Source organism: Triticum urartu, chromosome 1A (assembly GCF_056163025.1).
Source record: "Triticum urartu cultivar PI428250 chromosome 1A, HENAU_Tu73, whole genome shotgun sequence".
Taxonomy (NCBI): Eukaryota; Viridiplantae; Streptophyta; class Magnoliopsida; order Poales; family Poaceae; genus Triticum; species Triticum urartu.
This window is the reverse complement of record NC_141873.1, coordinates 562,120,472-562,138,184: the sequence shown is the minus strand read 5'-3', so window position 1 is coordinate 562,138,184 and position 17,713 is coordinate 562,120,472. Positions and strand designations below refer to the sequence as shown.

The 17,713-nt window shown below is 48.9% G+C and overlaps 1 non-coding gene across 1 annotated transcript; it reads left to right on the top strand.

Moving 5' to 3' along the window:
* Positions 1-4,839: 4,839 nt before the first annotated feature.
* Positions 4,840-4,933, top strand: LOC125533290 (small nucleolar RNA snR60/Z15/Z230/Z193/J17). Its single transcript, XR_007294213.1, has one exon. It is a non-coding gene; the product is annotated as a small nucleolar RNA snR60/Z15/Z230/Z193/J17 (small nucleolar RNA).
* The last annotated feature ends 12,780 nt before the right edge of the window (positions 4,934-17,713 follow it).

Below are 17,713 nucleotides of genomic sequence, written 5' to 3'. Positions count from 1 at the left end.
TTGATATCCTTGCTTGCGAGAAGCTGAATCCTGATGTGTACTTCTGCCATACACCCCCCCTGTTGCTTTGAACGGGGAGTGGAGTGGATTTTGTTGGTACCTCCACTCTTTCAGGCGTACTTTTGCAGGATAGTAGGATTGTGTGACACCTTTATAGTCAGTAAATAAATCTGGCAGGTTATTTGCATTGTGTTGCAAATCTTCTGAACGCATGGTTCGGATCTTTGAGTACGTGGATTTGAGGCAGAAATATGTTGAACATTCCACTAATTCCTTGGCATTCTTTATGGTACTTGAAATCTTCCCCTAATGCCTGGAAATGTTCCTCATTGAATCAGCATACTGGCCTTGAATAACTCCCCATGGAGGGGCTTGAAGTATTGACGGAGATACAATTATTCCTCACATAGATCCCAACTATATGTTGAGGGGCCAATGATGTATGCCGGGTGGTGATATCGGTATGCAACCGAATTACTACAGATGGGAAATACTTGGTAGATTTCCACGTATCAAAGATAGAGGAGAATAACATTATGCAGTTTGGTCATGAGCGTGTAAGACTGCATGACTCCAACATAAAGTTGGTAAGTTGCAATTTCAAAGTAAAGATCATGTAATGAGCTCAATTCTTTGGATGGGATTCTACCAAACCATTTTGAGTCTAAACATCAGGACAAATTGCTAAACTTCAATCCGAGGGCCATAGAGAAGGCACTCAAGGAGAATTTTGCAATGATATCCATTCGATTTGCTTGAAATCGATGTCAGGATAATGAGCCAATGGTTTCGTGTGAATAAAGCACACACTTAAGACGATCATGTAGATATGTCTTTTAGAATCATGGAATACCTGAACAGTCTACTCAATGGTTGGGAAGAGCCACTTACCTCGACTTGATGCATTCAAGGAGTCTGAGTGGTTCAGCATACACTTTAAGGTGTGCGAGCCTTAAAATTTGCCTCCCTATGTCACATGTATTGCACACAAAATCCAAATATTATTAGAATTTAGCATCATAATAATCATAAACCATTGGAATTGCTCATAGTTTCGATTTCAACCCAATGTCAATGATGACCAAAGCTAGAATGCCAAGTTTGTCATGCAAAAGACACTCTGGAAAGCTATCTCGCACGCAACATGTGCTACGGGTTTTGTAGTATGTGTAGTACAACCCGGATGATACATAGAGAATGTGCTTGCCATATCCGTTGCATATGGTAAAGAGAAGTTATTTCTCTTTGTTGTCATCATAAGTTTCGCTATGGAAACTATTTTGACGGATACCTCTATAGTTTAGTAGGGTACGTGTTAAACCTGGGAAGCAATAAAGCATCCCGATGTTACTCGAGTACCCACAGGGATAGTAAATATGACTCGAGTTGAGCCAACAAATACCTCATCGCGTATAGCGATTTTAAAACATCCCCTTTCTCTCAATGAGAGTGGAAACATTGGACTTCTCTAAGTATAGAGTTTGTGGTTCATATGTCCACAAGGCACATCATTTTTCATCAGATTGACTCCCGTAGAAATCTATATACAGACATGAAGATTCTCAATATGAAAATCACTGTCAGATATATAGAATACATACAAATGTATTTGTACCAAAGTGCTGATATAATATATTATGCTATACAATATATGATGACAACAATATGTTGTTGTTACAACATCATAAATGGGTAGTAATAATATTGACCACTTAGGAGATTGAAAGACTATTCATAGTCTCCAAACATGTCGGTTGAGGCATATTCAACCATCACATTCTCCGTGCCCATAGGATCCTGTCATCACTGGTGATGTCGGGTTGAAGGTTGAAGTGAGATTCAAACCTTTGCCCTTGAGTTCATTGTATCCCAGGAATTGCTGATACAGAATAATCAGATGCTAAGATCTGAATCTAATGCCTTATAATGTATAAGACAACATTTTTCTGTTAGCAGTGTGATGCTAACCAGAAGTGATTCCTGGATTGCACAAATTATCCCACGAGACACAAGAGCGATCATGATGTCCATGGCCCAGATAGGCAGTGGTGGCCATTGAGGGCGAATGCCTCAAATTCTATAGGCATATGTTACCGCTATGGGTGAACCAGAGATAATCAATTTATGGTCGGTAAATTGAGGACCATCATGGTTGATGTTGTAATGAACTTAGCAAAATCAATGGGTATTTCAAGAAGTTATCTTGAAACCATTAGTGTGAATCTCAAATTGCCAAGTATGACATCTTGAAGATAATCTTCAAAATGAAGTAGATCTCATAGCACTAGGGAGTATAATATGATGAAATCAGTAGATACTCACTCGTAGTGCCTTATGTCATGACTTAGTAAAATGTGTGGGAGAGCACTTTGTAAAGCAATCATAATGTCGAAAACGATAAAATGTATGCTTTATCAGTAGTCATCAATAATCTGCGTAGGCAGTAGATCCATATGACTACCTTATGATCCCAAGCATCAATTTGACGAAATCACTTTGATTGTTGCATCTGTATTTGCAAGAAATTGAAAATTTCAATTGCAAATAGACGTATTAATCTCGACATGGGTTTAACATGGAAATAAATACATCATAGATATATTCCGAAATACATCGTACTCAACGTCAAAATAGTACTGCAGAGATACTGAATTTATCTTTGCAAGAGATTAAAAATCTCTATTGCAAATGGACGTAATTAATCTCAACACGTGATAAACGTGGAAATGTATTACATCAACTTAAGATCTGGAATACATCTCAGTACTCAACAGAAAAACACTACTGACGTAGTGAATAATAATGAGGCTGCAAACTTGATGTTCAAGTGAAAAACTTGAATTGTATAGACCCCAAATTAAAATGAGATGATCTTGTATCAAGTTGCAAGATAATTTAGCGAGGTGAATTAATAATTTGCGAGAGAAAATTGATCTCAATCGCAATGAGATTGTTTTGCGAGAAAGTAATAATTCTCAATCGCAAATTTATATTGTTGTGCGAGAAAACTTAATCTCAATCGCGGAAAACATATTCTAGAGAATTTAGTCTAAAGCAGGAATAGATCACAGCTAGAACCACTGTTGCTAATAAGTGAACTAGTATTAGTACCAGTGAAACGATCAAGCAACTAGTAGACAATAAACAAATACACGGGCTGCTGGTGATTCCCTGCAGCATGTACATGGCCTGGCCACGTAAAGCAGAGCGCACATGGCCACGTTCGGTAGTGCCTTGATTTCCTGGTCCACGGCCGAACAGATAAGGAGACAGACTAGAGAATAAATCCCCAATCTTCCTGGGACTCAAAAAGGCGGAGAGCCGGAGAGCCCATGGCCGACACCACCTCCACGCATGCCGCCGGAGCAGCGTTCACCGGCGACGAGATGTGTTCCCGTCGCGCTCGTCCTCATCCGAGGATCCGCCAGGGAGCTGCGTCTCGGGCGCGACGCCGTTCGTCAGTCCCAGCGCAGTTCGAGCGCCCGTGCAAGGCAAAGGCGCAGGAGTGGCAGGCGCGACGGCCCGACAGTGTCCGCGTCGACAACCACATCGCTGGCTTCGGCTTCAACAACCGCAGGGGTTGGAGACGGCAGCGCCGCGGCCTCCTCGTCGTCGTCGTCGATTATGACGACCTCGTCCGGCTGGCCGGTGCTCAAGTCCCGGCACGGCGGTCGATGGCGGCCATGGTGCGGCCGTAAAGCCTCTCCGTGAGAGTGCTCCAGCCCGCGTTGGCGGGACAGGTGCGCGCGAGGGCGCGACAGAGCGCGGGAGCGCGGCGCGGCCAGGCAGCGGCCACGGGCAGGAAGGCGCGCAGCCGGGCGGCCGGGCGCGGGGGCGCGTTGCAGCGCGGAGGCCGAAGGCGATGGCGCGACGCGCGGCATGGCCGGGCGGAGCCGGCCACGGCCTGGCTCGGGCGGGGCGCAGCACCTACGCGGCCCGGAACGGCCACGGCGCGGGCGGCCGGCGACGAGGGCACGATGCGCGGTCGTGCGGCAAGTTTTGAGGCCTGGTGCTCTCGGTTACGAGCGTGCTTTTTTTTTTTTGAAAGTTGGTTACGAGCGTGCTGATAACGTGTTTTGAATCTAAGTGATTGATTGATCTCATCGATGGTTACAGGATGCCATTTATATTTACTCAAAAAAAAAAGAGGATGCCATTTATATGGTCTGGAGGGATACGACGGTTCGGACAAGATATCGGTTCCAGATCAGATGCGTCTGTGCGGGAGGCAACCAGATCAGATGCGTCTGTGCGGGAGGCAACCGCACGACTGTTGGGCAAGGGGAGATTTCCCCTAATTACATATGTAATTAATCTTAACACTAATCTGTTAGTGCTGGATCTGAACTCCCCTGTAGTTTGAGGATTATTGTTCGGTGGTGATGAAACCACTGAAAATCTGAATACACAACTTCTAATTCCGTGCACAGTTTCAGCTTGATAAAATGTTGGCACAAAGCCCATAAATTAACATCTTTGTAAAGTTTTGCACAGTTTCAGCTTAATAAAATATTGGCACAATGCCCATTCAGAAATCATGTAACACATGAACCAAATAAGCAACTACTACCTCCGTTTGGGTTTTCAAGTCCCACGAACCGAAGCACATGGACCAATCCATGATCTGCTGTAACCACGCTAAGATATTCTAGCAGAGCGAAGGGCCAATGATCTTCGCCGGTAGTTACTGCATGCTTAGGGATCCCACCTTTAATCTGTGGTGTCCATTATAGGTTTGACGGCTCACGTAGGAATTTTCAGATTTCCCTGAAAATCCATTTTCACTGGATACTTCGCCTTCTGTCATTTTCGTTCCTGTCTTTAGAGCTATTGGTTTTTCAAGGTTGAATGGTGATCACAAGTGCATAGTTAATATGATCAAATAATGATTACTTGAAGAAAAATAGTCTTTTGCTCCTATCTGACGACCTTTCAACCTCACCTCTTTTTCAGGAGAATCAAACAGTTTTGTTCGTAATATATTTTTGCATTTTACATGTAGAACTTTACATTAATAAGGTGTAGATCTCTTGATTACTTGGAGGATGGTCACGATTGATATTTGCTCTTGTTGGCCGTAACTGGCATCTACTTGCTTGAAAATTCACTCAATATGATCTTCCAGGTGTCATTATGGACCGCTATGTTCTTGCTGAGCTCCTGTCCGTTTGCTATTGAGTTTCTTCTGTTGTTATTATGATCTGTTCTCTAATATTATAGATTCAGGTTGATACAAGCCATTCCATTATAGACACCATGTTGCGTATAGGTTTTTTTGTTTGATCTTGATGGTCTCTTATTGAAAATATTTCTCTATGAGCAGACGGGTGGTCTAAACTGATGCCATGTTGATACGTCTGCATCATCCGTGCTTTCCATTGTTGTTTTTGCATCTGAGAGAAAACATTATGTTTCTGATCTCTTACTCTGCTATTTTTCTTTTTATGTTTGTGCTTAGCTCATATTCTCCATGACCTCTAAGCTTTGAGAATATGGTACTACGAAGTATAACGTTCTGAATTTACTGCCATGTACAGGTTGTATGAATATGTATGCCTGAATAAAATAAAGTTTGAATTTGTGAAAATGCAAAAGCCTTGTGAAAAACTACTGAATTTAGAACTAACATATTATTTGAAGGATCATCAAATTTGCTAGATTAAACACTTGTGTGTTTGGTTTGACTCTTTTGTACCATTATCTGATTATAGTGTTTAACCAATTCATTTAAACTTGTTTGGTTAGCCTGGCCCATAAACACAAACTGTGTAAACAAATAACAGCCCCATTTCAACTTTGATTCCACCCAACAACCACCATTAATAGATTGCATTACCATGTACCAGCAGGCAGCGGTGGCTCCAACAGACAATGGACCTACCACCCTTGGTCATCTCTAACTTAGGCCCTCTTTGTTGAGTGGCAGTGGCGGCTCCCATTCCCCCCTCCCCCTTGACTTCCTTATCGTCATAACCAAAGCATATCGTAGCAAGAGGAGTGGCAGCGTTGTCGTGGGTCTTTGTCAATCCAGCTCCATTTGCATCAGAAGTAGAACCAATTAACTACGTCAAATTGAAACATGAAGGGACGCCGTCGAAGAGAAGAAGTTGCATGTGAAAGCCGCATCTAGCACAAAGTGTTGTGTGTGACATCTTCGAACCAAACATTGTACTATAATTGCGTATTGTTACCTTCATGAACCCAAAGAAAATTCAATTTTCACCCATCCCATTTGCAGTGAAGTTGTATTCTCAAACCGTTATCGTTACCAATTTACCATTACATTTTTGCAACCAAACACTTCCTTAATGGTACATGAAATAATTTTGTTGTATAAAGTTCATCTTAGAAAAAAGGAAGAGATGTCTAACACCTTGTATAAAGTTCATCCTAGAAAAAAGGAAGAGATGTCTAACACCTTCTCTGGTGCATGTGTTTCTTTTTACAAACCGACGAAGAAATGTCACAAGATTGTATTGCACAACACTAGCATCATAGAGTTCTCCGCGTGAAATAACAAACGATAGAGTTCTGTCAGAAAACATATACAAATCGCTTGCAAATCCATGAAGACGTGTGCATGGAATGCATTGGAAATCATAAGATAGGATGTGAATGATGCCTGGTAGGATAAACAAGCGACCTTGCCTAAATCACAAGCTAACATGTTAGAATATTTATATCTTGTTACAACGCACCGGTGTTGTCCTAGTTTAATATCAATAAAGGTTGCCATGATGGCCTAATCTAAGAAATAAAAAAACTCTACAAGTCCTTGGTTGATGAGGAACAATCAAAATTGATGTGCTTGATAACATTAAGAGGAGCCTTACCTCATGGGTGGTAGCTTGTTACTAAATGGCACGATTGCAACTTTTGATAAGCCACACGGTACTATACACCACTCTGCGTGGAAATATGAACTAATGATTACCTGAATAATTTTGGTACAACGAGTAAATCCACACCTACTAGTTACCTCCATATATTTTCCTCTTTATAAACACCGAGATGCAAGTGGTGACTTGACCCATGTATTCAAGCGAACAAATATAGTTTTTCTTATATGTTTGTCCAACTTTCACATATTTGTAAGTGAGAAAACCTTGTTGTAATTGCTATTTTGGACTTACCATGCTTTAGGAATGAGTGGCATTGGGAAAAACAATTTAACTAGCCAAGGAACACTCACTGAACAAATCAATTGTGTTGCACTGCTTTGATTCACTCCTCATGGATGCTTCAACTCGCTGAACAAATGGGGGGTTGTGGCTCCTCCTCTCATTTTGCAGTGGATGTCATCACCTGGGGGTTGTTTTCGGTCTCACTTGTCGAATAACCTGAAGCCGGAACACAATAGTAGTATGTGTCTCTACGGTTCACATGCTTGGTAGGAATAGGAAAAGCATATGATCGGGAGGACACTCTAGTCAGAGAGCTACTTATCAAAAGGTAAAAATGCTATACCATTGGCCTGGCATGAAAGCAAATATTTCCAAGTTCATTCATTCACCAACGCCCAACTTGCCAAATTAACAAGAATGAACAATGTTCGTATTCTGGCCTTTTTAGCCTCTCCCTAGACTTGAATTTGCTCGGACCCATATCAATATGGATTTTTTGTGGAAGGACTATCAACATCCAACAACAAAGACATGGCTTTGGTTGTGGTCAACATATTTATTAAGTATTCCCACTTTATTGCTATGAATCACTAAATCACAGCCCTCACAGTCGCCAAAGCTTTCATCGCTAATGTATTCATATTGCATGACATGCCTTGTGTTATTTTGACAGGTAGGGACATGATTTTCACTAGTGTTATATGGTAACAACTCTTCAAGTCAATGGTAGTAATGTTACACTTCATCACCTCATATCATCCACAAATGGATGTCCAAACGGAGAGAGGCAACCAATGCTTGAAAAACTATTTTGAGATGCATGGTGTTCACACGGCCTACTAAGTCGAATACTTGGTTGCTAATGACAGAGTGGCGGTACAATACCACATTCCATACTTCTCTCAGAGTGATGCCATTTCAAATCAGCAAGAATCTCTACTGGAGAAATAGCAAAAAAAAAATAAAGGAAAACTTGCTTAAAGCCTAATAGCGCATGAAACATTATGCTGACAAGAGATATGAAATGGTTGTCCAAGTTGGGGTCATGGTTTATATCAAGCTCTAGCCCTACCGACACACCTATTTGAGCATCTACGACCACCTAAAATTACATTCAAAGTATTATTGTAAATTATGAGTTTGAGCTGTTGGTGGGGTTGTTTCATATAAGCTTATGATGAGGAAAAAGGAAAAAGAAAATCACATGCTAGATCTATTTGGCTACTTCTAGATACTTCCACTCTAATATAGTATTTCTTTTCTTTTTTAGCCTACCTACTATTTCTAGAGTTCTCTAGTTATAAGTAGCTTTGAGTAGAATGGTGAATCCTAAATAATATTTTCTAGAGTGTTCCAGCTATAAGTAGAATTATGTGAAGGCTTCCCAAAGCCCTATAATTAGAGGTCCTCGCCTCTAGTTTGTAAGCAGACTATGTACCCTACTATCTATAATAGAACTTGATGTTCTTATCTAAGATCCTGGAGTGGATCTTGTGCTCTAGGAGTTATGGATAGAACTTATCTAAAACTCATGTGTGGTTATATTGGCCCACATTCGCCTCTAGAGCAATATCTAGCACAACACCTTGAAGTACTTCAACTAGTGTTGTACACTTTGTAGCAGCAAGGTAGAGTTGCTCCTCCACAACCTTTTGTTGATTCGGGTGGTACCAGATCCCCGTTGGTCCATACAAATTCTTGTTTTTCTATTTGAGAGCAAGTTGTCACAAGCAATGGAGCAATTGGAGAAAAGGATGGATGCTGCAAAACAACAAACCAAAGAGCTGCGTGAAGATTTTAATCAGAGATTTGACTAGCTGGTTGAGATGATAAGAAAGGGCTTTCCCCTGCTGCCAATGAAGAAGATTCATCTAAAGAATAAGAAGATGTTCAACGACGAAGAAGGGGAGGTAATCTTGGAACAATACTACCACAACAACATGCAGTTCAGCGTACTTCAAGAAGACCAATTTATGTTGAAGCTTCTGAAGGTGAAGAATATGATGATTCCCTTGAAGAACCTGATCTCTATGCATATCGGAGAGTACCCAACCCTACATATGCAAGGATACATACAAGGTGAGAGCTTTGATCCCAACTTTGAATGGAAATATTGATATTGAAGGGTGCCTTGATTGGTTATATGAAGTGCAGACTTTCTTTGAGGTCATGAAGGTTATGGAAGATCATAGAGTTCCTTTGGTCGCGTACAAGCTGAAAGGAGGAGCCGATGCATGGTGGCATCATGTTCAATAAGAACGCAGGCCGAGAGGAGAACCTTATGTGAGAACTTGGCGGCAAATGAAAAGTCTTTTAAAATGGAGATTTTTACCCGCTGATTAAGACCAGATCCTATTTATCCAATTCCAAAATTGTGCTCAAGGAAATAGGACTGTTTCAGATTACACGGAGGAGTTTTTAAGGCTACAAGTGAGGTGCAACCTTGTGGGAACTGAAGATCAACAAGTTGCAAGGTACATCAAAGGTCTCAGTGATACTATTCAAGACTGATTGATGATGCAACAAATCTGGTCCATTGATAAAGTGCAAGCTCTAGCCTTGAAGGCCGAGAGGTTTGTGACGATCAGAGATACAACTAGGGCTCCATATCCTCCATATCCCCATACCGAAGGATTGTCTAGGAGTCAGCCTAAGAGAGTGGAAGAAAAGACAACTCCATGAAAGGCAAAACGACCCATCCAGAAGCAAACTAGAAGCAAGGGTAAGTCCAATGAAGAACCAAAATGCTATCAATGTGGTGAAGAGGGACGCATATCTAGCGGTTACCCACTAAGGAAATTTGTTAACACAAGTATCCACTATGGTGCAGACAACAATGAGAAAAAATAACGTATATGAAGATGTAGAGGGACAAAAGGTATGTCAAAAAGAAGGTGAAGAGGTAGCATGTCTGATTCAACGTCTCCTATGTTCCACACCACAACCTGGCGACACAAGGAAGAAGATATTTGAGAGCAAATGCACGGTGAATGGGAAGGTATGCAAATTAGTGATTGATAGTTACATCTATGAGAGTCTTATCTCCCAGAAGTTAGTGAACCATTTAAAGCTTAAGACTCATGATCTTCCAAACCCCTACACTATTGTGTGGGTCAAGAAAGGAGTGAATATGATGATCACCAAACAATGCAACCCACCACTCTCTTTGGGCAAGCATTATCGCTCAAATGTGTTGTGTGGCGTAGTTGATATGGACGCCAACCATGTTCTTCTTGGGAGACCTTGGCCATTTTATGTGGATACTAGACACAAGGGCAAGGAAAATTCTTACTCTTTCATTTGGAACAAGAGAAAGGTCATTATTCTACCAAACAAAACTGAAGGTAGTACCTCTAAGGAGGAGGGAAAAACTATGTAACTATCTCCCATGCACTTGTTATAAATGGAGAAGAGCACCTAACTGTTGAAATTCCAACAAAGGTACGTGTTTTATTGGCAGAATTTCAGAACATACTTGGAGAGCCACAAGGCCTGCCACCGATGAGACGAATTCAACATATAATTGACTTGATTATGGGAGGAAGGCTTCCTAATCTTCCACACTATCGAATGATCCCAAAAGAGCATGATATATTGAAGAAGAAAGTGGACGAATTGCTGCAAAAGGGGCACATTCAAAAAAGTATTAGCCCATGTGTTGTACCAGGCCTGCTCACGCCAAACAAAGATGGATCTTGGCGCATGTGTACGGACAGTAGTGTTGGGGAACGTAGCAATAATTCAAAATTTTCCTACGTGTCACCAAGATCAATCTAGGAGATTCTAGCAACGAGAGAGAGAGAGAGGGAGTGCATCTTCATACCCTTGAAAATCGCTAAGTGGAAGCATTACAAGAACACGGTTGATGGAGTCGCACTCGCGGCGATTCAAATCACGGAAGATCCGATCAAGTGCCGAACGGACGGCGCCTCCGCGTTCAACACACTTACATCCCGGGGACGTCTCCTCCTTCTTGATCCAGCAAGGGGAGAGGAGAAGTTGAGGGAGAGCTCCGGCAGCATGATACGTCCATTTTGCATCATGCTTTTATATTGATGTTTATTGCATTATGGGCTGTTATTACACATTATGTCACAATACTTATGCATATTCTCTCTTATTTTACAAGGTTTACATAAAGAGGGAGAATGCCGACAGCTAGGATTCTGGACTAGAAAAGGAGCAAATATTAGAGACCTATTCTGCACAGCTTCAAAAGTCCTGAAACTTCACGGAAGTCATTTCAGAATATATAATAAATAATGAGCGCAATAAGTTCCAGAGGGGGGCCACACCCTGCCCACGAGGGTGGGGGGCGCGCCCCCTACCTCGTGGGCCCCCTGGTGGCCCTTCGATGCCCATCTTCTGCTATATGGAGTCTTTTGATGAGGAAAAAATCGTAAGCCATCTTTCCGGACGAGACTCTGCTGCTACGAGGCGGAACCTTGGCAAAACCAATCTAGGGCTCCGGCGGAGCTGTTCTGCTGGGGAAACTTCCCTCCGGGAGGGGGAAATCATCGCCATCATCACCACCAACGCTCCTCTCATCGGGAGAGGGCAATCTCCATCAACATCTTCACCAGCACCATCTCCTCTCAAAACCCTAGTTCATCTCTTGTATCCAATTCTTGTCTCCAAGTCCGGGATTGGTACCTGTGGGTTGCTAGTAGTGTTAATTACTCATTGTAGTTTATGCTAGTTGGTTTATTTGGTGGGAGACAGAAGCGAAGAACAAAATTAAAGGCTAGAAGCCGGCTCGACCAACATCTGGCAGCTTAAGGAAGAAAAACAAAAGAGGGGAGGCTCACCATCGACGATATCCTCGATCTTGTGAAAGCTGGAAGTCAGTATCGCCTCCTTATCAGTCCAGGAGGAGCGTTCGGCCGCAAATTCAGCAAGGAGGAAGGTCTCCCTGTCCTCCGCCTCCTTTCGGGTCTTCTGGAGGAGCTCCTTCTGCTCTGCCAGTTGCGTGGCCAGCCGGTTGCGCTCTTCAGCCAGCTTGCCACACTCCTCCTTAGCGCACAGCGCGGTGTTGGCTTCGCCCAGCTGCTGCTGCGAGGTGGCGTTGGCTTCTGCGGACGAAAAAAGAAAGCAAGGTGTTAGTCGCCAAACAGAAAAAAGAATAGTGGTCGGGGAGATCCGGCCCGACTGCTCAGCAGTCGGCCCGAATCTCGGGGACTACAGCCCGCGGGTGCGCCAGCGCGCCCCCGCAGAGAAAGAAGAGTACTTACTTCGGCTTTCCGACAAGTCGGCGGTCCGCTGAGCCAGCTCCTGGACGTTGGAGTTGAAGGCGGTCACGCGAAGATTGTGGTAGTCCTGTGACAAAAATTTTGGATAAATGTTAGTGCTTGGAACTCACCGATTAGAGTTCCGAGCCGCCTGCTCAGCAGCTGACTCGGAACTCGGGGACTACACCCAGTGGGTGCGCTGGCGCGCCCCCACCAAACATCACAAGAAACAGAAACAAGGAAGAAGGAAACGTACCCGGATGGCCTCTCGCGACGCCAGATGCGCCTTGCTGCAGTTCCTGATGGCTTCGCCCTCGGCTCGGATCTTGGTTGGACGTCCAAAAGCGCCCGGTTCAACGGGCCCGTCTCGCCTCCCCGCACCCATCCAGTGGGCGCAGTGCTCGTCGGCTCGGTGTCGGGGATCGAGGAGCTCGCGGCGCCAGTCTCCAGCGGGCGTGGCGCTGAGGCTGCCTTCGCAAGACGGCGGCGCGTCGATGTGCCGACCTCGAGAGCCAGGCCCATCACCACCTCGTCTTTAGTTGGCGGCACCGGCAGGTCCGCCAGCTACCCGCCTGGCGCGCTCCCAGACGGCAGCGATGGCGGCACGGTTACGTCCGGCGTGAGGGTGTCGCCGCCATCCCTCTCCATGATCGGGTTCTCGTCGCCGACTTCTCCAGTCTGTGCCGTGAACTCCGATGGTGGCGGGGCGGAGTTCAAAGGGACGACGAACACCGCCGACTGGTGGTGTGCGGGTTCTTCAGCATGCTTCTTCTCCGCGTCGGCGGCCTCGGCTTCCGCCATCTTCTTCAGGGCGACGGCTTTTGCCTTGTCGGCTTCCGCCTTCTTCAGGCGGGCGGCTACTTGCTCCTCGCGCGCCTCCCGCGCGTTCCACTCCGTCGCCTCCCAGAGATCGGCGGCCGGATCAATCCGTCGGGTGGTGGAGGAGGTCTCCGCCGACTTCATGACGGAGCCGGCGGCCGACTTCTCGAGAGAGAGCGGGGACCTAAAGTCAAGAATGTAAAGCAAAGGAATTTCAGACAGAGTCAACGAAGAAAAATTGAAGGCGCAAAGGAAGGTGGCACTTACGCAGAAACCAGCTGCGACGTCTTCACCTCCTTGCGGAAGCGGTTGGCCTTCGCGGCCGCCTCGTCCCGCTTGGTCGCCGCGGCCGAGCCCTTGGGCTTCTTTGGCCGGCTGCCGAACAAACTCGACGCGGCCCTACGTTTCTTTGCGGCGCCTTGGGTGTCCGGCGTGGCAGAGGAGCTCGTGCCTGGCTGGCCGGCTCCTGGCTGCTGGCGCGGGGCGACTTCCCCCGCGTCATCATCAGGCCAATCCTCGAAGCTGGCTGCGAGCCTCGGGCCGCCTGCTTCGCCACCTCCTCCCTCGGCGTCGTCCTCCAAGGCCGCCGCCCCCAAGTCCGGGTCGTCAACGTCGCTCTCCGCTTGGTCGGGGAGGAATTCGCGGTTCGGCCCCGCGGTGTCGGCTGCTGGCTGGAGGAGGGGGCTCTGTTCAAAGGCCGACTAGTCAGGCTGGACAAGACGGACTCGGTAACAAAGAATCAGAGAAAGAAGAAAAAGAAGACAACTTACAAGAGGCGGAGGGTTGGCGCGTGAGTACGGCTCCTTACCGAACTGCCACTCTTCCGTGAGCTCGCAGTTCGCAAGATAGTTCACCATGTAGGCTACCTCTTCGTGAGGCATCTCCTTGGTGCACAGCCAACTCAGGTCCCAATGCCCGCTAATCTGGCAAATCATGTGGGGGCGGCTCTGGAGCGGGAGCACTCGGCGCGCCACAAAGGCGGCCAGCAAATCAGGCCCGGTCAGGCCCTCCGACTACTCAGCACCCGGAGTCGCGCGATGGTGGCGGCTCCAGCAGGCGTCAGCGTCCTGGCCCGATACGACCAGTTGGGCTGCCTTCCAGCTGGCGGGCTGGCTGCGTAAGCTGGCAAGTTGACCCAGTCGCCCTCCGCGAAGACACTCTTCACGTAGAAGTACGACCGCTGCCACATCTTCACCGACTTTATCAGCGTGATGGGGGAAATGGGTTGTCAGCCCCCGACCTCCGCATGGCGATGAACCCGCCGCACTGGGCCGGCACGCCTGCGACGTGGGTGCTGAGCTAGGAGTAGAAGAACTCCCCCCAGAGCTCGATGGTGGGGAGGACGCCGAGGAAGCCTTCGCACAAGGTGACAAAGGTGGATAGCAGCACCACCGTGTTGGGGGTGAGGTGGTGCGGCTGGAGACCATAGAATTCAAGAAAGGAGCAGAAGAAGCCGCTCGCCGGCAAGCCGGGGCCACGCAGGCAGTGCGAGCGGAATACGACCCGCTCGCCCTTCTCCGGCGCCGGCGAAATTTCCCTCCTCGGCGCGAGGCGGACCCTCACGTGGTCCTCGCTAGGGAGCCGCCGCGTCTGGCGGAGGAAGCTGAGGTGGTCATCATGGACCTCGGAGCCATCCCATGCTCCGGAGCGCACCATGGGGGGCGTGGCGATGGAGGAGGAGCTCATCAGGAACGAATCGCCGTGGCGCTCAGCGTGGCTTGGGGCGCAGCGGCGAGAGGAAGAAGAAAGAGGAAGCGGTGAGGAGCGGCGCGCGTGCGCTACCGCTCCCCCTCCTCCACCTACTTATAGGCCCATGGGCTGCGAAGCCGAGGCGGCGATCGCGGGATTAACTGCGCCCACTACCCCATGCCCCACAATTTATCGCGCAAGTTACTGTGCGCGGTAACTTCGCGGGAACCTCAACCGCCCGCCGCAGCCATAGTGGATCCGCTCACGTGCCAAGGCGTGGTAGTGGCGGGCCCCGCCCGCAGGCACGTCCCATCGCGCGCGTGGGTGGGCAGACTGGCCCGGTCGCTCGTCGCCACGTGACAGGCCCGAAGCGGGCGGCGACCTGGAAGCCTAGCTAGCACGCCACCTTGATCCCGCCGAGGCATTCGAAAATTTTGGACAAGTCAGATCGGCGAGTCCGACTCCCACTAGTCGGCCCGGCGAAAGTTGAAGAAGGTTCTGCCACAAGCACTCGGAGAAAGAAACTGCTGAGGCCCCTCGACTGATCATCTTTGGTGCCTCACCAGCTTCGGGGACTACTGTCGGAGTAATGGGCCATGAGTAGGCTAACCCAAGGCCCAGAACCTTTCAAGACATCGGGGCAGACTGCGCCCCTCGAGATGCCAAGGTGAAGAGCCGTCTTCTGGGGGCCGGCTGGAGGAGCAGCCGGCTGCCCGTGTATGGCCGAGTCCTAGAGGCAAGGCCAAGACGGTCCGACTCCTGCTCGGCGGCTTCCAGAGAAGTCAGCCCTGAGGAGTCGGCCCACGGCACCAGCGAAGCCCGTACCCTCATCAAGAGGGACGGGACTGGGAATGGCTACAGTGTAGCCCATCCCCTCCCCCTTTCCAGGGGCTGGCGTGGCCACAGTATGCTGTACGGCGGAGATCTCCGCCCGACGCAGCACTGTTGCCATGCCATCCCTGACATCATCACAGGCAGGCGGAGTCCTGCTCCCACGATGGCCTGTCGGTACGGCTCAAGGACGACGGGCCCCACCAGTCAGCAAGAGCCCGGAAGACGGCGACGATCCCACCAGTCGGACCCGAGGGAGGTCGGCCCCCAGGAGTCGGCCCGCCCCCTCCTCGGGACCCACTCGCCATTAACCAGACGAGACGCGGAGTGGCTACAGTAATCGCCCGCGAGGCGGCGGAGCTGTAGCCACAACCCCATGACCAAGCCTGTGTCATTAGAGACACAGCAACAGTGATCCACATCCGGTAGGACCCGCGAGCGGCGGGGGCGGCCTGTCGGCTCCATACTAGACCAGTCGGCGGGGCCCACTCGGTGGCGGGCCCCAGCAGTTGGCGGAGAAGCCGGCGACCAGAGAGACTGACAGCCGGGCCCTACGCCCGGCCGGATTACCATTGTACCCCTTGGGGGTAGGCCTATATAAACCCCCGAGGGCACCCATCCAAAGGGTTCCGAACCTGTTAGAATAGACCCGATCAAATAGGAAGGAGAGAGCTAGCCCTGGCTTCTCCTACCTCTAGCATACAGCTGAAGGAGCGCCTTTGTATTCACTTGTGCCTTAGTGATCATGCGGAGACCCCGTAGAGCAGGACTAGGGGTGTTATCTCCTAGGAGAGCCCCGAACCTGGGTAAAGTACGCCGGCGTTCGTGTCTACGCCTCATCCCGCTTCCGGGCACCGGCGACGTTCTACTTGCTCCCACCATGATAAGTCATCCTTTGGCATATGTCGCACCCAACCCCCGACACACGGCGAGCACTCTGGTAGAGATGGCCAGGACCCGTTGCAGACAGCAATGCAAGACCTGGCTGCGCCTATCTCGGAAGACACCGACGCCGAGACGCTGGAAGCGCGCCGCGTCCAGCTTGTCGAGAGCGCCAACCGGCTGGCCAGCATGAGACGCCTTTCAGAGGCCTACCAGCGGGAAATGGACTGTGCCGTCGGCGGCACGCCGGCTCCTGGTGGGCCTAGCCGCATTTGCTTGGTCCAGCAGCCTGGCACGGCCATCGCCAGCATGTTCGGGACAGATCATCCCGTCTACGCCACGCCTGCGGAGAACATACGAGCCGCCCAGGCGGCAGCAGACGAGTTAGACAAGAGCGAGGGCGATGAGCGTCGCCACATGACGGAGCGAGTTCAGCAGCTCCTCGACGCGACTGCTGAGCAGCAAGATGCTAGGTGCCGGACTGAAGCGCCCAACTGGCAAAACGACAATCCGCGTCCTCGACGAGACCAAGGCGTGACATCTCGGACGCCGACTGGTGGCGTCCGCGATAGAAGAGACAAGGAGCCGGCTGCCAGCCGCAGCCGGACTCACATCACCATCGAGCGCGACCAAGACGGTCGCCTAAGAGCAGTACGGCGGTGAGACGACTGTGCGCCTCCTCCTCCCCGCAGGGAGAGGCGCATTTCCCCGCCGCCTGTTGATCACCCATCACTCGGCGACCGCCTTGGCCGCCGAGAAGGAATCAGAGAAAATGATGCCCGCCACCGGATCGATCGCCTCAATCGATCCTTGGCGCTAGAAGAGGAAGATGAGCTGGGTCCGCCTTGTTTTGGCCCCCGCATCCGAGATGAGCCCTTCCCCAAAGGATTCACTCTCCCGAGAGACACACCCAAGTACACCGGCTTCGTGAAGCCGGAGGACTGGCTCGTCGACTACTCCACAGCCGTCAGCATCGCCAACGGCAACAAGCGCGTTGTCGTGAAGTACGTCCCGCTCATGCTCCAGGGCACAGCCCGGACGTGGTTGAACAGCCTGAAGCCCCGCAGTATCAACAGCTGGGTTGATTTCACCGAAGCATTCATCCGCAACTTCACCGGCACGTATGATACGTCTCCAACG